We start from the raw sequence: 26554 nt of genomic DNA, 5'->3' as shown, positions 1-26554 counted from the left end.
GTATACGTATCAAATTCTTAGCTCATTTTGAATGTTTTGCTTTACATAATTAGTTGCTTTATTGTTTTGTGCATGCTGATTTATTGATTTTTCTTCATAAATTGTTTCTTCTATTCTGATATAATATCTCTTTTTGTCCTAATTATTGCTCTTAACTTCAAATTTCATCTTGTTGGTATTTTATTCCACTACTTTTTTGTTTGCCTTTGCCTGGTATTTTTTTCTTTACCTAACCCTTTATTTTCAACCATTCTTTATAACTTTGTTTTAAGTGTATTTCTTTGAAGCAAGAAATGGCCTTCTTTTGTTTTTTCAACCCAGTCTGATTAATGATGGATTTTAGTTTGTTCACATTTAGTGCACTAGACTGATTTACTTGGTTTATTCTTTCTGTCTGATTTATATTTTTTAAGTCCCATTTCCCCCACTACGTTTTCTGGGTTGATAAAGTTGCAAGTTATTCTATTTCCACTTGTTAATTTGGAACTTCTACTTGACTTCTGCATTTTCTCAATGATTACCTTTGTTTTCCTGGTCATAAATAGCTAGCTGGCACTCTATCGTTATGTGAAAGCAAGGTACAATTCCTCACCAAATCATTTTATACTTGTAAGTGTCTCACCAGCCCAATAGGATGAGATCTTTATAATACCTTTACTTCCCCCTCTTCCACCTCTTCCCCAGAGGAGATATTTGGAATATTTTAATTTTTTCTCTCTCCCAACATTTTGCCTCCAGTGTTTAGGTATTAAGATAGTTTGGTATTTTAATTTCAAAAAAAATCTTTATTTTGTACCTATATAAAATATCCCCACACAGTCTTTCGTTATTCATTTAAGAGTATCTATCTATCTATTTAAGTATTGTAGGATTCATTACTCAGTGTTTGTTTTTTTCTTCATCTTCCCCTTTCTTGGATGATGTTTCTGTTCTGATGTAGTTATTTTTACTTGGTTGTAGAATTTTACATTGACATTTATTTTCTATCGTTACTTTTAAAATATAACTCCATTGACTTCTAGCCTCTCTGTTATTAGTCTGATTATTGTTTCTTTGAACATAATCTGGTTTCATTCTTTGCTAACTTTGAAGACTTTGTTTTTGTTTTTGTTAATGCGTAGTTTTCACCAAATATGTCTAGCTGTTGATTTAATTTTGCTTGGGACTCTGATTTTTCAATATGAAGATATGCTTTTCATCAATTCCAGAACTCTGATGAGACATATATGTATTGGATCTTTATTCCTCCTCTATCTCTTAACATATTTCTTTTTCTTTCATCTTTCCCTTTTGCATTTCTGTGGCTTTTATTATTAGTTTTATCTTCAATGTATTAATTTTTCAGCTGTATTCAATCTTTCAGCTGTATTCAATCTTTAATTTAACATTCCCATTTTGTTTTTAATTTTAATGTCTATACTTTTTATTTGCAGAAGTTCTACTTAGTTCTTCGTTACGTTTGTTTGTTTCATAAGCTTTGTACTTTTCTTAACATTTTAGTTCCTCGTTTTATGTATTCAATCACTGACAACATACTATTTTTTGTATCTTTTCTAGTGTTTTTTTTATTACATGGAGCACATGGGCCTTTACATCTACTATTTGCTTTATCTGCTCACTTTCACTCATCATGGATTGTTTTTCTATTGTGCTTTTAATGTTTTATTGTGAACTTATTTTTAGTGGAGGTTAATTTTTGATTTCTGTGGGAATTTCTTTGTAGGTTGGGTTGCAGGGATATTCTCCATGATTTGTTTTGCATTGTTTCTGTTAAGTATTTTAAGGCCCTAACTTCCCTGGAACAATATTTATGTTAATATTCTGGCTCAATGCTCTCTAAACCATTCATTCATGTAATGAAAACCTGTCTCCGTGCCCATGCAAAATGTAAAACCAGGAGTTAGACTTTCAGGAGCTACCTTTTTTTCCTACTCAGAGCCCCAGCAGAGGTAGATGAGTTTTGTTGTATTTCCTCTTCTATAATGAATGGATTTTTATGTAGTCTATCTTTTTACTGAGTACCCTAGGCTTTATAGGAAATTCTCAGATTCTATTTTATACTTTGCAAGGATCATAGTCCTTGTAGTCTACCTCAGGTGGACATTCAACCCCAGCCCCTAGTTTATTGGACTGATAAAGTGCTGTTACCATGATAGAGCTGCAATAACAGCTCATGCTTTATGCCTCTGCTTCTCAGTTTGGACTTTATTTCTAGCACATGTGGATTTTAATTTTTTAATTGTAAGCTCAAATATCCATTAAAAATATTTTAAATCTTTAAAATTCTACCCATGATTCTGTACGTTTTTAGCAGGATACTTTCCCAGTTATCAGTAGTTTACCATTGGATTAAAAACAGAGTCAGTTTTATTTGTCAACTTAATAGTTTCTAGTTTTTAAGAGATGATTTTAATCTCTTTGCATTATGGTTGTGATTTCTTTTGGTTTTACATTATTTTTCTACATTTCTCTTTTTATCTTTTTCTGCTTTTTATTATATTGACAATTTGTATTTACATATAATGTCTAAAAATGTATACTATTTTTATACTTCTCTAAACAGAAGGAGAAATTTTAGCTACTTATGGAAAATTCCCCTAACATTCTTCTTGTTCTGTTACTGTTATCTAAAATTGTAATTTAGTCTCTTTTTAAGGACAAAACACTGTTCTTTCTCTTCTTTTTCCTTTTATATCAGTATTTATTTATGGTAGACTTATTCTTCCAGTAATAGCAGGCTAGCTTGTTATAGACCAAATCTCTCACCAAAAGCAACTAAAAAGAGATGGACTCATATATAGCACATTTATTTGAAAGCATCAGAGAGTTATCAAGGGAGTGAGGATTTAGGGGCCAAGATTCTGGACAGAACAAAAACTCAGAGAGGTGAGCACAATGTTAAATGTTGTGTTTTCTCTCCAAGTATTGTCAACTCTAAAGTGGTAGCTGGGAAGTTAAAATTGATGAGAAATCAGTGGTGAAGAGGTTGAAAACCTGGAGAGCTCCTAGTATTCCCAGATAGGTGAGTAAAACAAATCAAAACAAACCTGGAGTTTAGGACCCACAAAGAGATGGGGTGGTAATAACACCCAAGGCTTTCAATTGTGACTCTAAAGGAATAAGATGAACAAAAGATCAATGCTCACAATGACTGAAGCCCAGCCTTGAAACAGTGCAATACTCTAATGAGTTAAAGTTATCTGCTCCTACCCAACTGCCTGTCAGAAGCAAACGTAATTCTCTCTGATGGAAGGTAACATCACTCAGAACTTAAATTTGTCTTCATTTTATTATAAACAATGTCAGTCAATAAAAAATAACCAAGCATGCACAGTCAAGAATGCATACATATACATATACTGTATTTCTGGTTTTGTTTATATGTGTGTGTGTATATATATATATATATATATGCAGAATCTTGTATAACATATGTGATATATATTTAAATTCTTATCTTAAAACAAAAACACAAAAACAGATTCATAGGAGATACAAATATTGGAATTAACAAGACACTGACTTTAAAATAGCTGTTGTTAATATATTCTAGAAAATAATGACAAGGTGACAAAATCAAGAGAGAATTAAAAACTATAAAAAATTAAATAAAAAATCTAATATCAGTTTGAAATACAATAATTAAAATTAAGAAATCAAGAGGTGGGCTTAACAGAAGATTTAACATATTCGAACAGAAAATTAGTGTACAAAAAGGGGTCAGAGTTTCCTCTAGAAACTCTATCTAGACTAGATTATAGAGATATAATGAATAAAATATACACAGAAAATACTGTAAGGGATATGATAAAATTATGTAACATATGTAAATTACGAATTCTAGAAGGAGAATGGAGAGAGAATGTGATAAAAGCAATAGTTGAAGGCTTACTATCATGAATTTTTCAAAATTGACTATAGGTATTAAGTCACAGATTCAAGAATTCCTGTGAGTTTTCAGCAGACTAATGCAGAGAAAATCATACCATCATAGTGAAGCTACTCAAAACCCAAAATAAAGGGAAATCTTAAAAGCATCCCCCAAAATGTATATATTACCTTCAAAGGAGCAACAATAAGGCTGACAGTTGGTTTCTCAACAGAAAAAAATGAAAACCCAGACAGTAGATTGATATCTTCCAAGTGCTGAGAGAAAAGAATTGTCATCCTATAATTCTATAAGTGAAAATTTCCTTTAAAAATAAAGGCAATATAAAATATTTCTAGAAAAAAATCTTAGAGAATTAATGAACAGCAGATATACATTAAAGGAAATATTAAAGTATCTTCTTTAGGCAGAAGAAAAATGATCCCAAGAGATGCAAGAAGAAATGTGAGTAAATCTAAATGAATATTAACTGTTTAAAACATTTAAAAATGAGTAATTAACTATTCAAGATGCACACACACACGCACACACAAACACAAATGACATACACAAGGATCATACCAAAGCAGGTGAGGTGAATGTAAACGGAGTTAGAGTGTCCTCTGTTCTTTTCATCATCCAAAAAGTGTAAAAACCACTAACTTATATTAGAATTTAGTAAGGCAAGGAAACATGTAATTTGCATCTAGTGTAATTTTGAGGTGTTTGAGTTTATATCTATGATCTTATTATTTGCTTTCTAATTGGTCCACATGTTTTACATTTTTCAGGAAGTGAAAAAACTGACGTATTAGAATTTACTAAGGCAAGGCAGTATGTATTTAATAATTGACAATGGTATAATTTCAACGTGTTTGATCTTATTTGTTTTCTAGCTGATCTACATGTTTTATGTTTCATTATCACTCCTGTCTTAAATTGTTTTCTTGACTAATCAAATATATTTTGCTATTTCATTACTCCCTCTGTTAACTTATCAGTTATGCTTTCTTTTCCTTTTCCTTGTTTTGTTAGCCTAAACCTTACACTGTGTATCCTTGACTTATTTCAGCCTAATAGAATTTATTACTTTCACTGTCAAGATTAGGAATTTAAAACTTTAAATCCAGTTATCTTACTTCCTCTCTTGGTGTTATAGTGGCATGCATTTTAATCCTACATACATTTTATAGCTAACAAAAATTTATTATTATTCATTTACATTTACCCATATACTTATTTGCCCTTTATTCTGCTTTATATTTTCTCCTTTATTCCTTTGCTTCCATCTGGGGTCATTTTGTTTCTGAACAAAGAATTTCCTTTAGTATTTCTTTAGTGTAGGTCTGCTGCTGACTATTTCTTTCAGACTTTGCGCATCTGAAAATATCTTTCTTTCACCTTCATTTTTTTACTATATGTAAAATTTTAGATTTGAGTTATTTTTTTCTTTCAGCAATTTAAATGTCATGTCATTGTCTTCTGGTTTCAATAGTTTTCTGTGAAAATTCAACTGTTAATCTTATTGCTTCTTCTTTGAAAGCAGTGAGCATGTTTTTTTCCTCAGGCTTCTAAATTTTTCTGTTCTCCTTTGGGAGTTTTCAGCAGGTTTACTATGATGTGCCCGGAAATGGCTTTCTTTATATTTACCTTACTTTTATTTCCCAGTACTTATTAAGCTTATGGTTTGATGTGGTTTATTAGTTTAAGTAAATTCTCAGCCATCATCTTCAAATATTACCCTGCCTTATTCTTTCAATGTTCTCTCTTTCCAGGACACCAGTTACACTGACATTAGAGTTACCACCGTGTCCCATAAGTCTGTATGTCCTGTACCCTCCTTTTTATTTTCTCCTTTCTATTTCCCTTAAATAATTCCCTGATGCCTTTATTTTCTGTGTTTATTTACTCTTGTGTTCATTCTAATTTAGTCTTCATTTCTGAAATAACTTTTTACTTTTTCTCCAATTCTTCCCAGAGTCTGTTGTTTTCCTTTTCACATCTTCCCTTTCTCTTACCATCTTGTTTCTTAGTTTTTAAAATTCTGATTTTTGTTGTTCTTTTGCAACTTTGATAATTTCCTTAATTTTTAACTCTCATTTTGAAACGTTACGTTATAGATTTATTTATACTTTTAATATGCTTTGTGGGTATGGATGTAGGAACACTAGTCTGTTTCTTTTTCTCTTTTTTTCTTCTAACAAATTATTTTACCTTGATTAAAGAATTATATTGCCTGGTTTTTAAGTGAGATGAGTTTCCTCTATTTTGGGGAAGGAGAGGTATCCAACTGGCATTTCTAGCTCTATTTTGTTAGAACAGAGGTTGGCAGACTTTTAATGAAAAGGGCCAGAGAGTAAATATTTTATGCTTTGCTGGCTACATAAGGTCTCTGTCTCCTCCTCCTTTTCTCCCTTTTCTTCCCCATTCTTCTCCTTCCTCCCACTCTCTTTTCTCCTCCTCTTTCTCCTTTTCCTCCTCCCCCTCCTCCTTCTCTTCTTCATCATCTTCTTCTTCCTTCCCCTTCCTCCTTATTATTCTCTTCTCTTTTCTCTTCTCTTCCCTTCTCCTCTTCTTTTCCCTCTTCCTCCTCCTCCTCCTCATCCTTTTCTTTTTCTTTTTCCCAATCTTATCTTGTGGTATCATAGAAAATAAGCCACAGGCCACATTTGGCCATTGGGCTGTAGTTTACTGACCCCTAACAAAGTTAAATAAATAAATCCAGATTGATTTATAACACCAAGAGTGTTAAAGCATTTTTTCCATCATTTTGCAAAGTGATTAAAATATGGCCTCATATTTTTAGATATCCAATTACTCTATTCTTTTCTTCCACTGTCATATGGATCTCCTCTTTCTTTATCCATAAGTACCAGTCCTTTTCCATTTATATCCTACCACCAGCAATTTTTCTTCAGTGTAGATCTTTGAGAAATTTGATTTGTTAGTGTCAAGAGTTTTTAAGACCCAGACTACTCCAGCACCTTTATAGTCTTCACTCCCTGGAAATTGAAAAAGTTTCCACCGTGGTTTTTAGATTGATTGGTTGCAGTTTCTGGAGGACACTTGGTCCTGATTTTAGGACTTTCTCATTTTCAGAACTAACAGAAGTCTACATGCCTTCTTTCTACTTCCTCCCACAGAAATGCTGACACTATGCCGATCACATGCATTTCAGTGGTTTTTTACTACCACCTTATGTTTCGAGATTTGTGGGGGTATATTGCCACCTAGTTTTGTTATAGATGTTATCTATGGGTCTTTGTTTTGGTTCTTTTGGTTGCTCTCTCTGTTTTTATGAGGGTTTTTTATGAGGGAAATCCATAGCCCAAGCCTCAACTGCCAAAATGTTCCACAAATCCTCCTCTGTGACACGCTTTTTTAATAGAAAAATCTGGCTTCTGTGTGAAGAAAAGACAATAGAGAGAGCAATAGGAGACTGTTACAATAACACTGACAGGAAAGGATGGTGGCATGAAATATGGTAATTGTGGTAGAGGTAGGGATAAGTGATCAGATTTTGAAATCTCCTTTGGCACACTCATTTTTTTATGCACTGTCCCATTCTTCCCTCCAGCAATTCAGTTTCACTGGGAATTTGTTCTGTGATTCTTTTGGCTGATGGTCTCCCTTAGATGGGCTGTGGTTTTTTTTGTTGGGTCATTACAGCTCAGATCTGGGTGGGATGAGAGTTCAAACTGTGGGGTTCCAGAGGTGGTGGGACACAGAGGGATTTCCATCCTGTAGCCCTCAGTTGCAAAGGCAGGAAGCTGACATTTGCCTGCTGACGCACCTGGCAAAGCCTCTTTAGTTATTGTGCTCCTGTGCCCTCCAAACCTCCAGTATAGGAAAATTCAGTTCTCCCATTCACTCTTTCTTGGCCTTTCGAGTGTCAGGAACATCTGCCATATTCATAGGGGCTGATGGCAACTTTACTTTGGGAACTCTAAGTGGCTAAATCTTCCCAGTTCCTGTTGCTTTCCATTCCTGACCTTGGCTTGACACTGGGATAAAGCTTCACACTAGTTCTTTATGCCAGGGTGAGCCCAAAGTCTCATTTACATTGTAGATCCCAAGAGGCATTTGGCCAGGAAAGACGAATAGCTTAAAGTTGAGAGTAGAGGGGAAAGGTCACGATGCTCCAAGAATTTCCTTGAGTAGAAAATCTTCTTTCTATTTTGAATATCTTTAAAATCATCAGAACCTGATTAATGTTACATTAATATATATGTGGAGTAGATTTAGTTAATGGATTGTCATTATGGTAAGTTTTCAAATTCATCGATAAAACTATGAAGATTATAAAAGAATATCTATACTTTGGGAAGAAAGTAGAAAATTTTGTATCTGGATTTATTTATTGAACTTCGTGATTTGTTTGGAAATATAAAAAAAAATATGTCATGGTGGTGGTTCTCTAGGTGTTTACAACCTTGTCAAAAAGTTGGGATATATATGAATTTAAAAGAAAAGGAAGAGAATAGAAGGGAAAAAAAGCCTCTTATACAAGGCAGCACAAAGTTTCATATGTGCTTTTAGATAAGTTCTGTAGAAATTCAAAGGCAGGTCATGTAGTAGAACCTTAACCCTAGTACTTGGGATATTCTTCGTACTTTATGTTGATATGGCTAACCAAAAGTTTAATTCTACAAACATCTATTTATCAGAACTATGTGCTAGGCACCAGTGATTCAACAATACAGGCAAAATTGTCCCGCTTTGCCAGGAATTCATGATTTAGAAAGATACAGTCAGTGGTGCATTCATTTTGAGTTGATTATTTTTTCAGGCTTTGTCATAGTTTACTTCATGACCAACAGCATATATGTGGCAATATTTGTCATGTTTAAGGATGAGAGTTGTAATGAGAGAACAGAGCAAACAAACTGGTCACTGTGTAATAAGGGAAGAAAAACAAAGCAAAACCTTTGATGTTTTTACCAATCTATTCAACAAAACCTCAGTGTTTATGATGGCTGGTGCTTCCAAGGAAATCAACAAATGCAAAAGTCCAGACTTGACAGTGATTCTGTCAGTTAGATTTAGAAAGTTGCTATGAACATGATGATGTTGAAATCTAAGTTTTTCAGTGTTTGGCAGTAGTATGTATAGAGACAGAATTTCCACTCATTCATTTGTAGAGTTGATCTTGGTGATAGAGTGTACGTGGGGAATATAAAACAATAAACTTAAAAGTTATGATTCATTGCCACTTAGAGAGTGTGTTTAGATGCAACTTCAATCATCTTTCAATTGAATCAGTTTCTGAAGTTAAATTAGCAATTGATTTTCTGATAGTAACACATTAATCTTTGTGATATCAAAATCAATAATAATAAAGTCTTCATACATAGTTCTCTGAATAATATATAATTCCATTATGATGCTAAATGACATGAATATTTAGCTGTTGATAAGAAAACTTATCAAGACAAATATGTGTTTTCTTTTCTTTTTTTAAAGATATGAGTTCTCCCAGTATTTTTATTCTGTTTAAGAATTCACTCTGATCCTCCTTCATGTGTGAATCAATATGACAAAAAGAGTCACTGAACTAATTAAACAGTGGGATATTTTATCTTAGAGAAAAGTTGTACAAAAAAGGAATTTATTTTATTTTTTAGTTTCAATTAGGAAAGCATAATTCTTATGCTTCTAAATAGAATAGTGAATCTTCAGAAATGTCTGTATTAACTCATGGAATGGAACTGTTCTCAGGTTTTTGGAAATGTCTGTAAAAATCAAGGGCTGAAAAGGCCAGATATTTTTTCTGGTGAAGTAAAAAATACTATTAGTGATTTGTCTTATTTATGGCTCATATCAAGATATGGAGTAAAATCTAGAAAAAAACCTTGACATTTCTCAATGTCTTAGTGGCTGATGGTTTTTCACAAAGTAATATAAATACTTTCAAAATAACAAGCATGTAAAAAATCTAATTTAACCTAAAATTATTCAGTGAATCCCTGACAAAGGGGCTTTTAGCCACTTCAGATTCATATCTTAAGTATAATGTTAAATGTCATGTTGTATTTTCCTTTCAACATAATGGATTTTCTAAGGGTTCTTCATACACAAATACATAACACTAGAAACTTTTTTTTTAAATATCAAGAATTCAAAACATTCCATTTCTCCAATCGTTCCATGGTTGCTATGGCTTTAAAAGAAGCATCAAACTATTCTAAAATCCTTTCTCTCAGTGGTCCATGGCTTTTCTAAGAAACCAGCATTGCTGCTATAATGGAACCAGGGACTCTCCGTGGCTGTCAGAGCTTTGTTACTACTGCCAGAGCACAAAGTAAATGAAGGTCATGTCTGAATTTATTTACAGAATTTTATCTGCAATAGATCAACTATTGAATATTTATAATACACAGAAAGTGTTGGAAACTTGGAAAAGATTTCTCTGGGGATGACTTTAGAATTCCTGTGTTTTCTAACTTGCTCAAAATCCTAAAGTACAATGCATGTCTATTTGCTTCAAGAAGACTATTCTGATTGCTGTCTTTCTTGGGCCACAGTGTATCATAACCCCTGTGCTTCTGGATGCATATCCATCACCACTGACTTGTTCCTTAAGGCAAGCAGCCATTTCATATTATCTTTGTACTTCATTGCCTGGTGCCTGGTGAGTGCCTACATCATAGTGAGGGAAAACATATCTGGAATAAATCAATCCCAGGTTTAAATTCAGGAAGAACATCAAATTGATGACAAAGAGCATAAGATAATCTTGTGTAATCATATATACAGTATCAGCTTATTTAGATGTGACTAATTGTCATCCATTTGCTCTTACAACTATATTCATTCTCTTTTATACACCTACAATTTCCTACCAGAGTTCTCTTAAAAATAGAGAAGAATGAGCAAAGCTTCCCCAGGGGCTGGAAGCTTACTCTGAAGGGGTTGTCATAATTGCAATATTTTTATGTCTTGTATTTTTAAAATAACATGAAATTTTCCTGCTATTATCCATGCTTATTTTATTATAAATAGCACTATATATAAAATGTAACATATAAACAGAGTCTTTCCGTATTTATTTGATTATAAATATGATTTTTTTCTAAATATTTAATTCAATTAGATAATACAGGCATATTCATTATTTTTATCCCATGAATTCTTACACTCTCTTACTCTGATAGACATGGCACTAAGATCTATCTCTTCAAACAAGCTATTTCCAGGAACAAAGGCTACTTTTCAACTGTGTCTCCAATGCTTCATCACATAACAAATATGTTACCTTAGGCTTTTTCTGAGATTGAATTTGTTCTAAAGTATTATCTTAAAATTAAAGTCAGAATTAATAAATTCAGATTTCTTTATTAATCAATCAGGATCAGGAATATGATCCTATCTGAAGTACACAGAAAGTATTCAAAATACAATATAGCAGAGGAAAAAAAAACAGAAGTACTCTTCCAATTGCCATTTGTTAAATGATTCATTTGTTCTTTACCTCATTCATTCAGTGGTCACATTATCAAGCAACCAAGGAGCTTATGACTCATTAGGAAAGGCAGGCAAGAAAATGGCTTACCACAGTGTAAGACAGAATGGCAGTGATATGACAAGGGCTCAAAAATCATGTTGTGGGAGTTCAGGGAGAGTGGGGTATAGTGATGGGGGATGGGGAAGGTCTTACAGAAGAAGGGGTGTGTGTGTCTGTGTGTGTGTGTGTGTAGGCAATAGGAGTGCAGGATTTGAAGTATAGGGTAAGAAAATCACCACAAATCTGCAAGTAAAGGTCTACCAAACTGGTTTATTTCAGCAAATAAAGGATATGAGATTAGAAAGAAGCATCTACCACATATGGTTTTAATGCTGTGGACAGTGGAATACTGTGGAGCTTGAACAGCCAGCCCTGAGTAGTGCAGTTAAAGATATGGCAGCCTGGCCCCTTTTATAGCAGCAGTTGTAGCATACCATATTTCCAACTTGTGTGTTTAATCTTATTACATGTAAGATCTGTCTGGCAGAAATCATGAACTAAGAGATATCTCTGTAATGTTTCATCAAGATTTTGAGTTAATAGCTCATTATTATCTAATAGACTCATTCCTTACTAATGCTGTAGCTATGTCTGATCTTCCTGATGTGACCATCTATCCATTCATGGTATTCAGGGGCAACAGTGCCAGTAGACTATTCTGTGGTGTTCAAGGCAAAGCCTTAGAGAAACACTTTTGGTTCTTTCTAAAGGAGGAAGGGAGACATAAATAGAGATAAATAGAACTGGAATAGGTTGACTGGTGAAATAATAAAGAATGAGTTAAACCATAAAGCACATTTTGCAGCATTTTTAGATGTTACAAAGAATTTTCACAGAGGGGTCTAGGTAAATGGGTGAAGTTTTTATTTTCATTTGACAAATAAATGACCAAGTGATTATTATACCATCATCCAGTTAGTAAGCAACAGAGGCCATATAAGAACTAGACCTTGCTCCCTTGCTCTTTTCATTAGAATTGTTCTTGCTGAGACTGGGTGGCTGTCAATCATGGATGCTCTAGTTTGGAAGAAATTTCTATCCTGGGTTGATTTATATGTTGTTTCACATTCCTGAAATTCTAAGAATCCTTGATTCTGTAATAAAATTTCAATTCAGGGAGAATCCTTTGAGTTACACAGGAAACGTTTGTGGATTTGGAAAATGTTCTGTCTACAGAAGTAGTACAACTTGGACAGGATCTGGTTATACACCAAGTAAAGGAGGAAAACAAGGACATCATTAAGAAATTTATCCCAAGGTAAATTAGTTTAGGAATGTATTAAAGAGCTGGTATGGTGGTTTATATCTGAATCCCAGTGCTTTGGAGCTGAGACCAGGAGTTCAAGACCAGCCTGGGCAACATAGTGAGACCCTGTCTCTAAAAAAAAAAATATATATATATATTATTAAAGAAAAATTACATTTTAAATCTCAATTAATAAGTAAAATAGTGTTCAAAGCCCCATTTGGCAAGACATTAAATTATATAATTTATTTTAATCTCTTAATGATGTCCTACTATAACTGTTCCTCTTCTTTCCAAACTTTTGGAATGATTTTTTTTATACTTATATATGTATGTGTGTGTGTGTATGTATGTGTGTGTATTCACATATACACATTTTGGTACCTGTGCAAAACTCATTCATTCTATCCTTGACTTATTGTGATTCTTTCAAATATAGAAAAAAAGTGTTAATAACTATTATACGATAATCACTAAGAAATTACCTACTTCCATTCATTTTTCAGGGCTTGCATTTGCAGGCTTCTGTAACCAGTGATTTCAAGGACAGGGACTCCAAGGACAGTTGCCAGCTGCAGTTTGAATGAATTTAGCACAGTTTTAACCCAATAAGCATTGTGGATCTCAAGGGCTTCAGTCTTGTAAATCTCACAGTTTACATGGCAACCATTTGAAGGAGAAGCTGTGGAAGAAGGGGAAATATATTTATATTTATATCTATATACATATAAATTTATATGGTAATTTAAACACAATTGCAAACTGATTGTGACTGATTTTTCTTTTAGTTCTTCATCTCTTTTTCCTGCGTTCCCCTCATACCTTTCTAATCCACTGTCATGGAATAACCTATACTCATTAATTCCGGAAGCAACTAGGGAGGAGGTGATGAAAAATATTACTCATTTGTAGTTTTATTCTCATTAAAAACACAAATTTAAGGCATTTCTGAAATTTAATATTTGGGAAAAATTAAGTATACCCATATAGCCACTTTTTTCTGGAGCTCCAGAAGAAAAATTCTCATTCATAAAACCACTTATATTTTTCCTTTATTTGTGTTAAGCCTCTTTGGCAATTCCTTCAGCCCATGGCCAGAATGCTGGCAGTCTAACCATAACCAAAGTATAAGTCCTGTGCCTCTCTTGTTTTCAGCCCTCACATTGCTGCTGCTCCCTTGAATGTTCCCCAAGGTCTAAATAAAACTTATATAATGGAGTACTAGGTCTGAAAGCTTCCTCAGAAATTATTTAGAAAACCATTGTGCTGGCAAATGCATCTGTCTATATCTATTTCTAAAGCACTAAATCCCAATTTGGGGCCTCCAATTGAAAATGCTCTATTTTTGGTTCTGGCTGAGACTGTCTCTGATGAAAGCTTACTCCACAGGGACATTATATTGAATACTAGATAACAATGCTTTTTTACTAGATAAAACTATTTCACCAATACATTTATCAAAAGTGTCTTTTAAAAATTAGGTTTCCTAGGCCATGGACAAAAAACTCTGTGATGCTTTGTGATAATTAGGAGAGAGCCTTGAAAGAATTATTTCTTCCTATAGGGATATTTTTGGGAAAAACAGAAAACAAAATAGCATCAGCTGGCTGAATTTCTTTTACGTTGAAGTTGGAAAAGGGAAGCATAGGTTGACCTGAAAAGAGAAACTAGGTGTGGCTGTCCACTATCGAAGGACATTAATATGTTTTAGGCTTTTTCAGTATGGATTTTTTTCCCCTAGAAACTTAGATTAAACCTTATAGGTCAATTCAAAGATAAATAAAATGCAAATGAAAAGATACTGCCTCTTTTTTTTTCCTGAGAAAAAAATTAAATATTTTTTTATCTGCAGAGCATGGTTTCTCACCTAAAGTACTGCTTTGCTCCACATTGCCCAAAGGAAATATCCCACAGAGCCTATGGTTCCTTGTTATTATTTTACCAACTTCAGAAAAAAATTCTTTCCCCCAAAATCTTTGTGTCTGAGATGAGTGGTTATCGAAGGAGAATTTGAACAAGTCAGGGAAACTTTCTTACAAGTTCTCTTGATGTAAAACCTACATGTCAGAAAGCAAATATCTGACCTTATGCATTGGCCAAAATGGGCTGAGATATTGTATTATCCACCTAGAGGAAATTTTATTTCCTTTAATGTGTTACCTTAATAGAATATACTATAATATTTCTAAAGCTATTTAAAATGAATGGATCTAGAATCCCAGAGGAGAGATGACGTGTTTAACACATTGGAAATTGCGTTCCGAAGACTGGCTTTTGTGAGGAAAGAGAACGTACTGGGAGAAAATTGAAACAGCTCACTTAGTAGAAGACAGGTGAAATAATTCCAGTGGCTAGGGAAATAATTTGTGCCCCCTTTCCTATCATTTCTGACTGCCCTGCCTTATTCCAAAAAAGATCGAGATGTTTGACAATGATCATCATGCATGAGCTCTCTAAGAAAAACATGGTCTACATTATTTTCAGCAAACCTTCTTTGAGGGTCTGTCAGAGTCCCAGCACATTCTGAAGGGCAATTGAAAAGACTTTAATGGAGGGACTTTTTTACAAAGTGTGTGCAGGACTCAGGGAACCAATCAAGAATGGCGAGACTCCCAGGCCCTGGCTGGCAATAGTAGGAAGCTATTACTACCCTTAGGCCTGAAAGGACAAGAAAAGGTAATAATTACATGTTAGAACCCAGTGAAAGCTGTAGCCATGGGGCCAGAGTCCCAGCAGGAGCTGAGGCCTTAGGTAAGGAAGAAAGGCACTGCCAAACCTTGGGCCAGCAAGCAGAACAGAGAGAGAAATACCTTGGCATCTTTGTCTCCTTCTACCCTCTTGTCTCCTACTGGCATCTCACACTGACTGAACCCAACTAGAAATGGGAATGTGATAGAACTTGGCTGAAGCAACCTTTAGAGTTTACTTCCCAAGGCACAAAGCAGGATAAAGAAGGCTGCAGAGTTGATCTGGAAAGGCAGAGTATATGCAGCACTACTACCTGCCACGTGAGAGGCGATGTATTAAATTTGGCATCATTGTTTTTTTCTTGATAGTATAACTAATTAGGGTGGTAGATTAGGAGGAAGTTATAGAATAGATTCTGATCTGGGGAAAAAATTTACAAATTTTCCTGTGATAGAGTTTTGGCCTAGCGTTGAGGAGTATCTCTAAAGCACTCTTTGGTACGATGTTTTCCTATTCTAGAATGCAAGTTATTGAGGAAAAACAACTTCTTTATTTGTCTTTGTTTCTTTAGTGCCTGGAACACAGAATATATTCGCTAAACAAATGTTACATTTGTGAAAGAACTTTAAAGATATTTAGTGTGGAAAAAAAAAGTTAAAGGGAAATACCCAAGACAGTTATTCTCAAGTATTTATGAGATTATGCCATTATGTAGGAAAGAGAGTACTTTTTCTCCCATTTGGGACACACTTCGGTTTAATGTCGAGAAGTTACATGGAAGGAAGCGTTTTGCTCAAATTAAGAAAATTCTAAAGATTAGACCTCTCCAGCTGAAATTGGAAAAGTATGTGAAATAGGGCTAACTCTGTCACTGGAAACACACAAGAGTACAGGCTGGTTGTATGCAAATATTTCTAAGGAAGAGATCTCTGCATTGGGTATGAGGTGTTTTGGTTTTTCTTTAATTAGATTTTATATGGCCTGAATCACCCTTAGATTATATGCTTTCATAAATTCTAGGAGTTGCTTGCCACTTGTTACGTCTAGTATTATTTTAACTTCTAACCCACTTCCTATATACTCACATAGCAGCTTTTTAAATCTTCTATAATTATCAATTCTCCATTCTTATATGATTTTTAAATACATGGTTTTATTTTCTATTAAATTGATTGAATGTTTGTTTACAAAGAAACAGAATGCATAGCAATTTAGCACAGTCTTCAGAAACAGGCTGCCTGGGATTAAATGTTGCCTGTATCAAATTCACCAATTTTGTAAGAATGGGCAAATTATAGAAACTCTCTGTGCTCCAGTGCTTTCATTGTAAAATGAGGAAGCAATAGTACCTACCGGAGATTGCTATGAGGATTAAAGGATTCGATATCTATAAGACATTAGGATAGTGGCAGATACTGAGCTAATACTGAATAAAGTTTACTGCTACTACTAAGTAGTAATATATAGCCCAATATAGCTGTAGCAGAGCTTATATTGTTTATGTTCATTAATTGCAATGTTGTTAAACTCTACATCTATTATTTGCTTTTATTTCATGTAATTCCACCTATTAGTTAATCCCATTTAATCCTGGCCTATTTCTTGCATAGTAAATTTTTTAAAAGTTGATTATTTCTTCATAAACAATAAATCATGTTGATTGTAGAAAACTAAAAATTATAGATATGTTAAGAAATTCCTCTTAGAGAAAGTTCTCATTAGCAAGTTAGAATATTTCTCTACAGATTTTTTATTATTCATGTATACATATGTAATGTATATAAAAACCTATCTATCTGTATCTAGATATAAATAAGTGGACAAAGGGATGAGACTATACATACTGTTTTTAACCTGTGTTTTCACTCAAAAATATGTTTTACTTCCCTTGTAAAGAGGCAATTTCTGCTTTGTTTGCCTTAGCCCAAGAGCTATATCCAAATACTCTACACTTAATAAAGACTCAAGAAATGTATTTTGAATGAATAAACATTTTGAAATAACTTTTAATGATCGAATAACAGTCCATTATATGTTTATTCTACAATATATTTGTAAATCTCCTATTGCTGTAACTTAGGCTGGTTTTCAGTTTTCATTATTATAGATATTCTTCTTTGAACATATTTGCATATTTGCATAAATAAAAATTTAACTATTTTCAAGTCCTAGACATGAATTTCTATGTTCAAAGGCATGTACTTTTAAGGCAATATATATTTCAGTTACTCTGCAGAAAAACGTTCATGACTAATGATAGCATATTTTCTTCTTTTATTCCTTATTTCATAGTAACTAAAAGTTGTTTCATTTTCTATTTATCTGGCATCCTATTTGTATAGTAAATTAATTTTCTATCTTTCATGCCAATTCCCGGATATGCTAATCTGCTTGAAGAGATTTCAACCATTTCTCTAACTTTCCATTATGTATATTTTAGATACATGATTCTTCCCTGATAATTACTTAGTACATCTTTAATTTCTTTTAATGTATTGAAATGTTTAACACATTGCTTTTTATTTTCTAATACACAAGGGATAATTTAAATAAGATTCCTATTTATCTGTAACTTTAATATGGAAGAAGTGCATAATTTACTCTTCAGAGCTACACTTATCTCTTTATGGAAATAGCTGTAAGTTACTCTGTATATCAAAGCATTTATATTAATAGCTATTTATCACAGAAATATATTCATAATTATAAATTTTTGCTTATTTTGGCTATTCAGATCTGAAACATTAAAATCAGTGCACAATGTAATTTATAAGGAAATGAAACAATGAAATCCTTTCCATTTCCTGAGAGGTCTTTTTACTTCATTCAGCATTTTCAATTTAAGTTTCTAGGTTTCTTACTTATTATATTCTCAAGTTACTATTAGATTTTGCAATCCTCAACACCAAATGTAAAAAGTGATCTCTATTTTTAACATGCAAGTGGATTTCTAATTTAGATTTTTTAAAAGTTTCATGGCATCTCCTGTGGTTGCTTTAAGTATGGCTGAAATGATGTATGAAGGTAGCTGGGAGGCACAGCTTCAGACCTTTTCATTTGTTGATGCTTGTGGAAAGTGAAATATAAATTATAAGTGCTGTGCTGTTGAAATTCATACTCATTGTGTTTCCTGCTCTCTCTTTGTCTGACTGGATCATCAAGCTATTGAAGATGAATTTTGTTATATACAAGTATTTAAAAATCGACGTTAATCTTTGCAAATCCAGAAGTGTATAAGATGGTTGCTGGATGGAATAGGTTACATTTGTCCTTGTTCTTGCTCTGAGCTTACCAAATCTTATATTCTTACCATTTTAAATTCAAACATAAAATCAAATGTCACCTCCAGGCCTGGGCAAGTAAAATATACTTGAAAGCACCTTTAAATAGAATAAATAAAATTATTCTCAAAGAAAATTCATAACTATGATTTATTGTATCATCAGATATTTCTCTTTGTTTTTACTTTGACCTTTTTATTATTCCTGAGTTGTTATTACTGAACTCCTGAATCCATTTGAATTGGCAACAAAAGACATGTTTCCTTAAGCGACATTTTCTAATAAAAAATAGGCACTGAATACATTAACGGATTAAATTTTTATAATTTGACAAGCAGTTATAATCAGATATGTATTCAACAAAGACTTACTGAGTTCTTATTATGTGCTGGGAGGTGGGGGAGCTATCCAGAAATAAAATTTCTTCCCCTTAAGAAACTGAGAGGAGACAAAGATTGTTATGGTAGTATGAATGACACCTCTATGGTAAGTATGCCTAAGCTGTGACTGAAGCACAGAGAGTGTCTATTCAGTATCAAGGTTCAGAGTGACTTGGGCGAGGTCATGAAAGATGAATGAGAATCACCCAGGTAAAGAAGGCAGACCAAGGGCAGTGTGGGTAGAGGAAAGAGCACGTGCAAAGGCACACAGTCATGAGGAAAAGAGGCATACGTGTTATTGGAGATATGTGGAGTAATAAAGTTGCCCCAAAAGATAAGATTCCATTTCTGAAAGATCTTGTATGATGTTGCATTTTTTTTCTTCTGACATTACAGGGTATCCATGAAAGATGTTGTGCAGTAGAATGATGTGATCCAATTTGTGCATTTGGATGTCACTCTGGCAAAAGTATAAAGAATTGATGAAGAAGAAAGGATACTGTGAACAATTTGGTCAAGAGCTGGCAAGGCTGAACTCACAATGGCAATACAAATGGAACCTAGAGAGCAGGTTTGAGAGGTATTAAGGAAGTAGTAAAGTTATCACTTAGTGACTGACTGTTGGGGGTTGGGGCAAGAAAAAAGACAAGATTGACTTCCAGACTTCTTACTTGGGCAACTGGATAAATTATGAAATAGGGAAGACAGAAACAGAGCAGATAAATAGGGATAATGAGAACTTCAGATTGAACAGGCTAAGTTTGACATAACCAGTGATGTAGTCAGTATAGGTATTTGTAGGAAGTTGTGAACATGGATTTGGCAGTTAAAAGAAAATTTGAGGTAGAAGATTAGATTCTGGAGATAAAGATGGCATTGTAAATATGAAGATCTAAGATGGTATTTTAGTGGTGGCTGAAATGGTAAGTGGAGATGAAATGGCCAAGGAAGAGAGGATAGAGTAAGAAGAGAAGTGTGCTGGCAAGGAAACCTGGAAGACACCAATATTTAGGAGTTGGGCAAAAAAGAGAAGTCTGTAAAGGAGTCACTAAAAAGGTAGGAGCAATATTATGAGAAAGTGATTTCATATAATTAAAAGCTAAGAACAAAAATTTATTCATTGAATTGGATATTTTAGAGGTCATGGCCAACATGGTGAGAATAATTTCAGTGGAGTAGTGAGGGTTGACACTGACTTCAGAGATGATGTTGGAGAAATAACAAGTAATGAACTACTTATTCAAGATGTCTGTGCAGTTTTGAAGGTACTATGGAGGCTGAAGATCATGAATGTGTAATGCTACCAAACCGCAAGTTTAAAAAAATTTAAAAAAATAATCCTCATTATCTAAGTTTAGGAGTAGGGCAATGTGGTTGGCTGGGTTGATCCAGGGTAAGAGTTTTGTGACAGATGTCCAGCAAAAACATGACTGCCAGGAAGTCAAAGACACGGACGCTTTAGATACAAAAGAAAACAGAAGACAATGACCTAATACTGGAATAAAGGTCCCTCCCGCCAGATTAGACTGGGACCGATGTAATCACAGTATTTCAGTTCCAGTCCTATGCCTTAGACAGAAAAGCTGTTCTTTAATTCCATATATAGCCATCAGTTAATGCACAAATTCCCAGAAGGTAATGAGGAGGTGCTCTCTGTGTGTCAAGGACACCAACACAGTTGACAGCACGGAAGATCCATGGTATGCTTGCTGAGTAATTAAAGCACATTCTTGTTCTTTACTCTGTTTATGTTTTATCCAGAGAAGCAGAACAGCTCAAAATGTGACTTGAGGGTTTTCTCTCTTACCGTTAAACAGGAAGCCCCATCTGTTAAAACATAAATGTCAAAGCGAGCATGTCAAATATGCATGGTGTGTATAAAGAGGAGCCACCATCTATAAATTATAATGCTCTGGGGCTTTTGTCAAAACATAGGACTGAGATCTGAGGTGTAGCAGCAGGCAGTTTTTAATTTATTAGCATTTCATTGCGAGAGAAAGAACAAAACCTCCATGAGACATACCAATTATCAAACTATACATTCAGATTGATGAAAATAACTTATAAGAAAATTGGCAAGTAGGCAATTAATAATTTAAAAGTGGGCAGACATCTGAATAACTAAAGGTAGTTGACAAATGAGTTTAGAAATGACCATTTCAGCGGGACCAAACTGATAGGGCAGAAGAGATCTCTCTGATACATAAGACAGATCTGGCCAAATCTAGATTTGGTATAAATATCTTCATTTTTTCCTTTGTAATATTCTTTTTTAGTATGAATAAAAACCCTGATAGCTTTCTTTAATCCAATGTTCTGTTGTGACAAGCTTTATCATAGCTTTATCACAAGCTTGTTAAGCAACTTCAGGGAAAAGGGAACATCCATTAGCAGTTAAAAAAATTATATATATATTAATTTTATCATATACAGATCACAAGCCTGAGAGAAAATGCACAGTAAATTGAGAGTGAAGTGATTTAAAATTATAACTATGACATATGATATTCTGTTTTGGTTACATGGATAATTATAGAAGTAATCTGATACTTATAATTCTGTTTTTCTAAGGTTCGTAAATTAAGGATAATTTATCTATCCATCTTGGTTAAAATTAGGGAAAAAGTAATTAACCCAAAATAGCAATAGTAGTTGTTTCCAGTAACTCTTGAATGGCTCAAGAGATGAGAAATTTTATAGTACAACCTAAATTAGCAAAGAATTATAGGGCTGTAATATACACAAAGCTTAGAAACCAAAATAAACAATATAGCTGTAGGCTGCTATATTTATGTCTAGGATGTGAATTTGGCATCTGCAGCTATCTAGAAAATAGCTAGAGATGATGAAACTAAAAGAAAACCTCTTAAGGAGCTGAAATTAAAAACTCAAGAGTCAATATACTAAAGCTCATGGGCTGTTTCCAGTTAAAAGTTCTACTCTGATTTATATATGATTGTGTACATTTTTTTTCCAGCCAGCAGAAAAATCATAAGTAGTAAATATGGAGTTAAAGATGTGTATTGAAGAGGCATTACATTTTAGTAGCGAAATAGAGAGCAAGGCATGGTTGGGAGGAGAGGTGGTAGAGAGGAATAATTAACACAAATCTAGCCAATAAGAGATTCTTGAGATTAAAAGGAGTTAAGCCCAAAGTTACACCGATTGAGTACCAGATGTGGGATCTGAAACACAGTATTTTATGAGACCTAAGTTTGACCCCTCACTTGATCACTTTCTGACAATGTGATTTTTGTGGACAATACACGAGAGATTTATGTACCCTTATGTCCTATGTATAAAATTATAATACTAATGTTGTATTTCATTCATTCCAAGGAGCATATTTGTCTGCATTTTAATATTTAATAGAGGTGTGTCTTAGAATTTAACATGTTAATTCAATATTAACATTTAATGGAGATACGGCTTACAGTTGATGGCATCTGGCCATTGCAGTGAACCAGGCAGCTTCTGTGGTGCTGTAGTTACTGTCTGTCTAGGCACACACTTGGTTCCTGCTGTCACAACTGGACAACTACAATCCATCAATGACGTAGTCAACCAACTATTTAAGGACCATTTATGGAAGAAGTATGCATCCTGATCGTTGTCTGAAATCTTTTATTGATTTGTTCTTGTAAGATTAAAAAAAAAAGGCACCAACATCCAAACGAGCAAACTGGGTGTCAGTGGCTTGGAAGAAGATCCCTGAGGCAGAAAGGGGGCGCTCCTCTCTGAAACATGGCATCAGAGGATGCATTGTGTGGAAAACAGGAACATCCACAGTGCGTAGTTGAAAAGTGAGTCAGTTTCGGGTGCGATGTACATTGTTTGGTTGACAGGTACGCTGAAAACCCAGACATCACCACTATATGATTCATTCACGTAACGAAAAACTACTTGTACCCTTAAATCTATTGAAATATAAATTAAAAACGTGAGTCAGAAGAGATGGGCCAATTATGAAGATAATTGAAAAAATACTTCAGCCAATTTACCTTGCTTCTATTATTGTTTTTAAGTATTCACAGGAATGATGTATGTATATGATACAGATTTATGCCTACATAAGTCTAAAAGAAGCTTTTGAGTAAAAATTGTCAGTGATAAACTATTGTGTTAGTTTAATTGGCAGATTTTTGTTTCTTTCTTAGTACTGCATGAAATAATGGTGTCTTATAAGCAGTGACATCTTAGAGTTAATGAAATACGGTATTTGAGAGAGTTGAAGAGAATACAAGAAAAGCAAAAGTGGTTTGTGAGACTGGAAAACAACAACAATATTTTGGGAAATTACAGTGAAAGGAGGTAGTTGAAAGCTGGCTTTTATTTACATCGTCATGTGCCTTGCCAATTGCTGCTGACAGAAAAAGAAATAGTGTCAGCATTGGTATGTGCCACTGCAGAATCAATCATGAAAAGTGTATTTATTTAGTATATGTATTTTCAGAACTTCTGTGTGCAAGGAAACACAAATCACTGTGTTTTACTTTAAGTGCTTTGAATATTAATATTTACTTACTTTATAAATGCAATTGGGTTCAACCTAAACAAATAAAATCAGTTAAATTTTGTTCAAAGTAAATACCATTCACATTACAACACTTAATAAATCATACACAGTATTTACATTTTGGAAATAGTATATACAAAGACTTTTTATTTTGAATAAAATTTTCTTGAAGTCCAGACTATATTTATAATTATCATTATAAAATACTATATATAAGTATATACTATTTTTGCAATTTACTTTTCAAACATAATATATCTTGGCTATTGTACCACATCAGTGTGCATAGAACTATCTATCCCTTTTAATGGCTGCTTTGTATTCCATTGCATGGATGTGCCACAATTTATTTGATTAACACTTTATTAATGGATATAAAAGCATTCAACTGCTTGCTCTCATAAACAATTTTATAATAAATGATTCTTGCAGCTTCATTTTTGCACACTTTTGTCTAATTTTTAGGGTAAATTCATACATGTGAAATTGATACATTAAAAGGTATTATGCTCATTTTGTATTTGGAAGTACAGAAAAATTTTTCTCCAGAAAGGTCATATAAAATTTTGTTTGCTTAGCAGTATATTGTAGAAGTAGAAACAATTCCACAGATAAGGTTAGAAATTAGAAATTATAATAGATTTAGTATTGAAGAATTTAAACATGGAGTTGAAATTTTCCTTCTCAGTTAGACAAGTTTCTGATTGGGGTGCTATTTACATTTTGGGCAGGATACTTCTGTGTTGTGGGATTAGTCTGTGCCCTTTAGGAATTTATTATTCTGGTCCTGTCTATTAAGTGCTCTGTGGTGTCATTGTGACAAAGACAAACTCTTCCATACATTTCCAAATGCCTCGTAGGGCACAGAAACCCAATAAAATAAGAATATTGTTCCAGGACTAGACAGGTAGGGGGAAGACTGTATTAAATTTAAATGGATGCAGGACCTGTCTCTCTCTTGCTATGCTTACAGAGCACATTTACTGTGGATATCTCATCCTGGGATATTCAGTCCTTAACAACAAAGCTTTTTGTAATCATCTAGGAGTGCAGCCTTCTGATCACAAAGTATGGAAATCCCAAAGCAGGTAAAATACTGTAGTCCTCTTTTTAAATCTTTAGAATATAAATTTGTTGTAGGAAATAAATTTGTTCACTCCAGTTACAAAAGAATTTTCTTACTTTGATCCACCACAATATAAATTACATAGGGTGTGTGTGTGTGTGTGTGTGTGTGTGTGTTTATGTTTGATATTTAGAAAACCTAAGATCATCCCCAGGTCTAATTTTCACCTTGTGGCCCTGCTCAAAATAAGTAGTACTTCTGGCAAATTTAAATGCAAACATGACTCACAGCCTCTTTCTATAACATGAACATTTTTTATCCTCATCAAATCTGGATAATAATAATGGAGTAGTGGTTAAAAGTGCAGCTCTGAAATCAGACTGTCTCAGTTCAGAAGTTGTTCAATCTTTCTGTGTCTCATTTTTCGAATATGAAAAGTGTAAGGATAGTTATATAACTACGTCAAAGAATCTCTGTCAGAATCAGGCCCATCCCTGATGTACAGAAAGCACTCAATACCTGCTTGTTATCATAATTACCTGTTACTGTTATTTGTGGTGGCTTTGTATTGTCAGCTGAGCTGGAAATAACCCTTCCCAGAATCCCTTTTCCCACATGATATGAGTTAGGGCTGATAGCAAGAGAAATCCGTGTGCCCTTTGGAAGGGGAAAGTCAAGCAGCACCCCTCTTGGTTAGACACTGGTGCAGCTGTCTAACATATGTTGTCCGGGCTCTGCTGGCTCACCTTGGTCGGAGCAGGACAGCAGCCTGGCCCACAGCCCCAGCAGCTCCTGCTTCTCCGACTCCTGGGCCAGGTGAAGTTTAGCTCTGTGAGGAAGTACACCATAGTTTCTTCTAGTCAATCCATCATTGAAGTTGGAGGTTTGGAAGCAGTGAGAGATCTATGAGAATTCTGGTTCTCCATTGAGAGCCATGGGTTCCTGCTTATCCTGCTTATGGGATTACAGCTTTTTCTTATTGGCACATCCGTCTTCTCTTCTGACTACCAGCCCTGTTGACTGCAGGAAAACCCAGCAACAGACTCAAGAGCAACTCAGTTAGGCTGTTTAATCAGCTTGCATAATCACATCAAGTTCAATCCCTATGATAAATTCCTTATAGCTCTTATAAAGGTTCTGCTTCTCTCATAAAACCTAATATCTTGTTCATGTCATTTTGCTGTTGTGATGGGTAGACATGCCAGACTCAAGACTGATTTTGTTTTAATTTGTACTTTTGTATTATTAGAAGCTCTGAATGTTTTTTGGAGTGTTCATTGGCCATTTGTATATCATCTATATTTGCCTATTTGTATTTGCCCAATTTTCTGTTGGATTATTCCTCTTATATTGCTTTGTAGGAGTGCATTATAAATTAAGGATATCAAAACTTTGTAATATGTGTCATATGTGTTGTTTTTCTTTTAACTTTATTAACACATGGAGTTTAAAATGTTTATGTAATTAAATCTGTCAAATTAATTTACTTTATAAGTTCTAGCCTTGATATTGTGCCTTCTTCAATCAAAAAATAGAGAAAGATTTATATATTTTTTTAATTTGGAAAAAATTTATCACCAAGTCTTTGATATGTGGCTTATAGTAGGCACTATTATTATTTAAATAAAATGGTCAAATATTTTTATTACTATATGTATTATTGGATGAACTTCTCTCATAATGAATATACACAGTTCCACTTCTCTCATAATGAATATATACAGTTCTGTAAATGAAAGATGAAAACCACGCAAGTATTGCCAGCTTTACAAAATGAGAACAGTGGGTTTAGTAATCAGCAAAACAAACAAACAAAAAAAATCTGGAAAACAAATTTATTTTTTATATTTTATGAAGTCAAGTTTGGAAAGGATATTAAAGATCACAAAATCTAAACTCTTAGTCACAAAAGGAAATTTCTATCTGTTTTTCTTGTGCAGGGGGAAAAAAGTAATATCTTCTGTTCATGCATCACAAGATTCTTAGCTGAGATACCTAATGTGGA

Source organism: Eulemur rufifrons, chromosome 7, assembly GCF_041146395.1.
Source record: "Eulemur rufifrons isolate Redbay chromosome 7, OSU_ERuf_1, whole genome shotgun sequence".
In the NCBI taxonomy this organism is placed as follows: domain Eukaryota; kingdom Metazoa; phylum Chordata; class Mammalia; order Primates; family Lemuridae; genus Eulemur; species Eulemur rufifrons.
The sequence above is the reverse complement of the archived record's forward strand: the minus strand, read 5'-3'. Positions refer to the sequence as shown.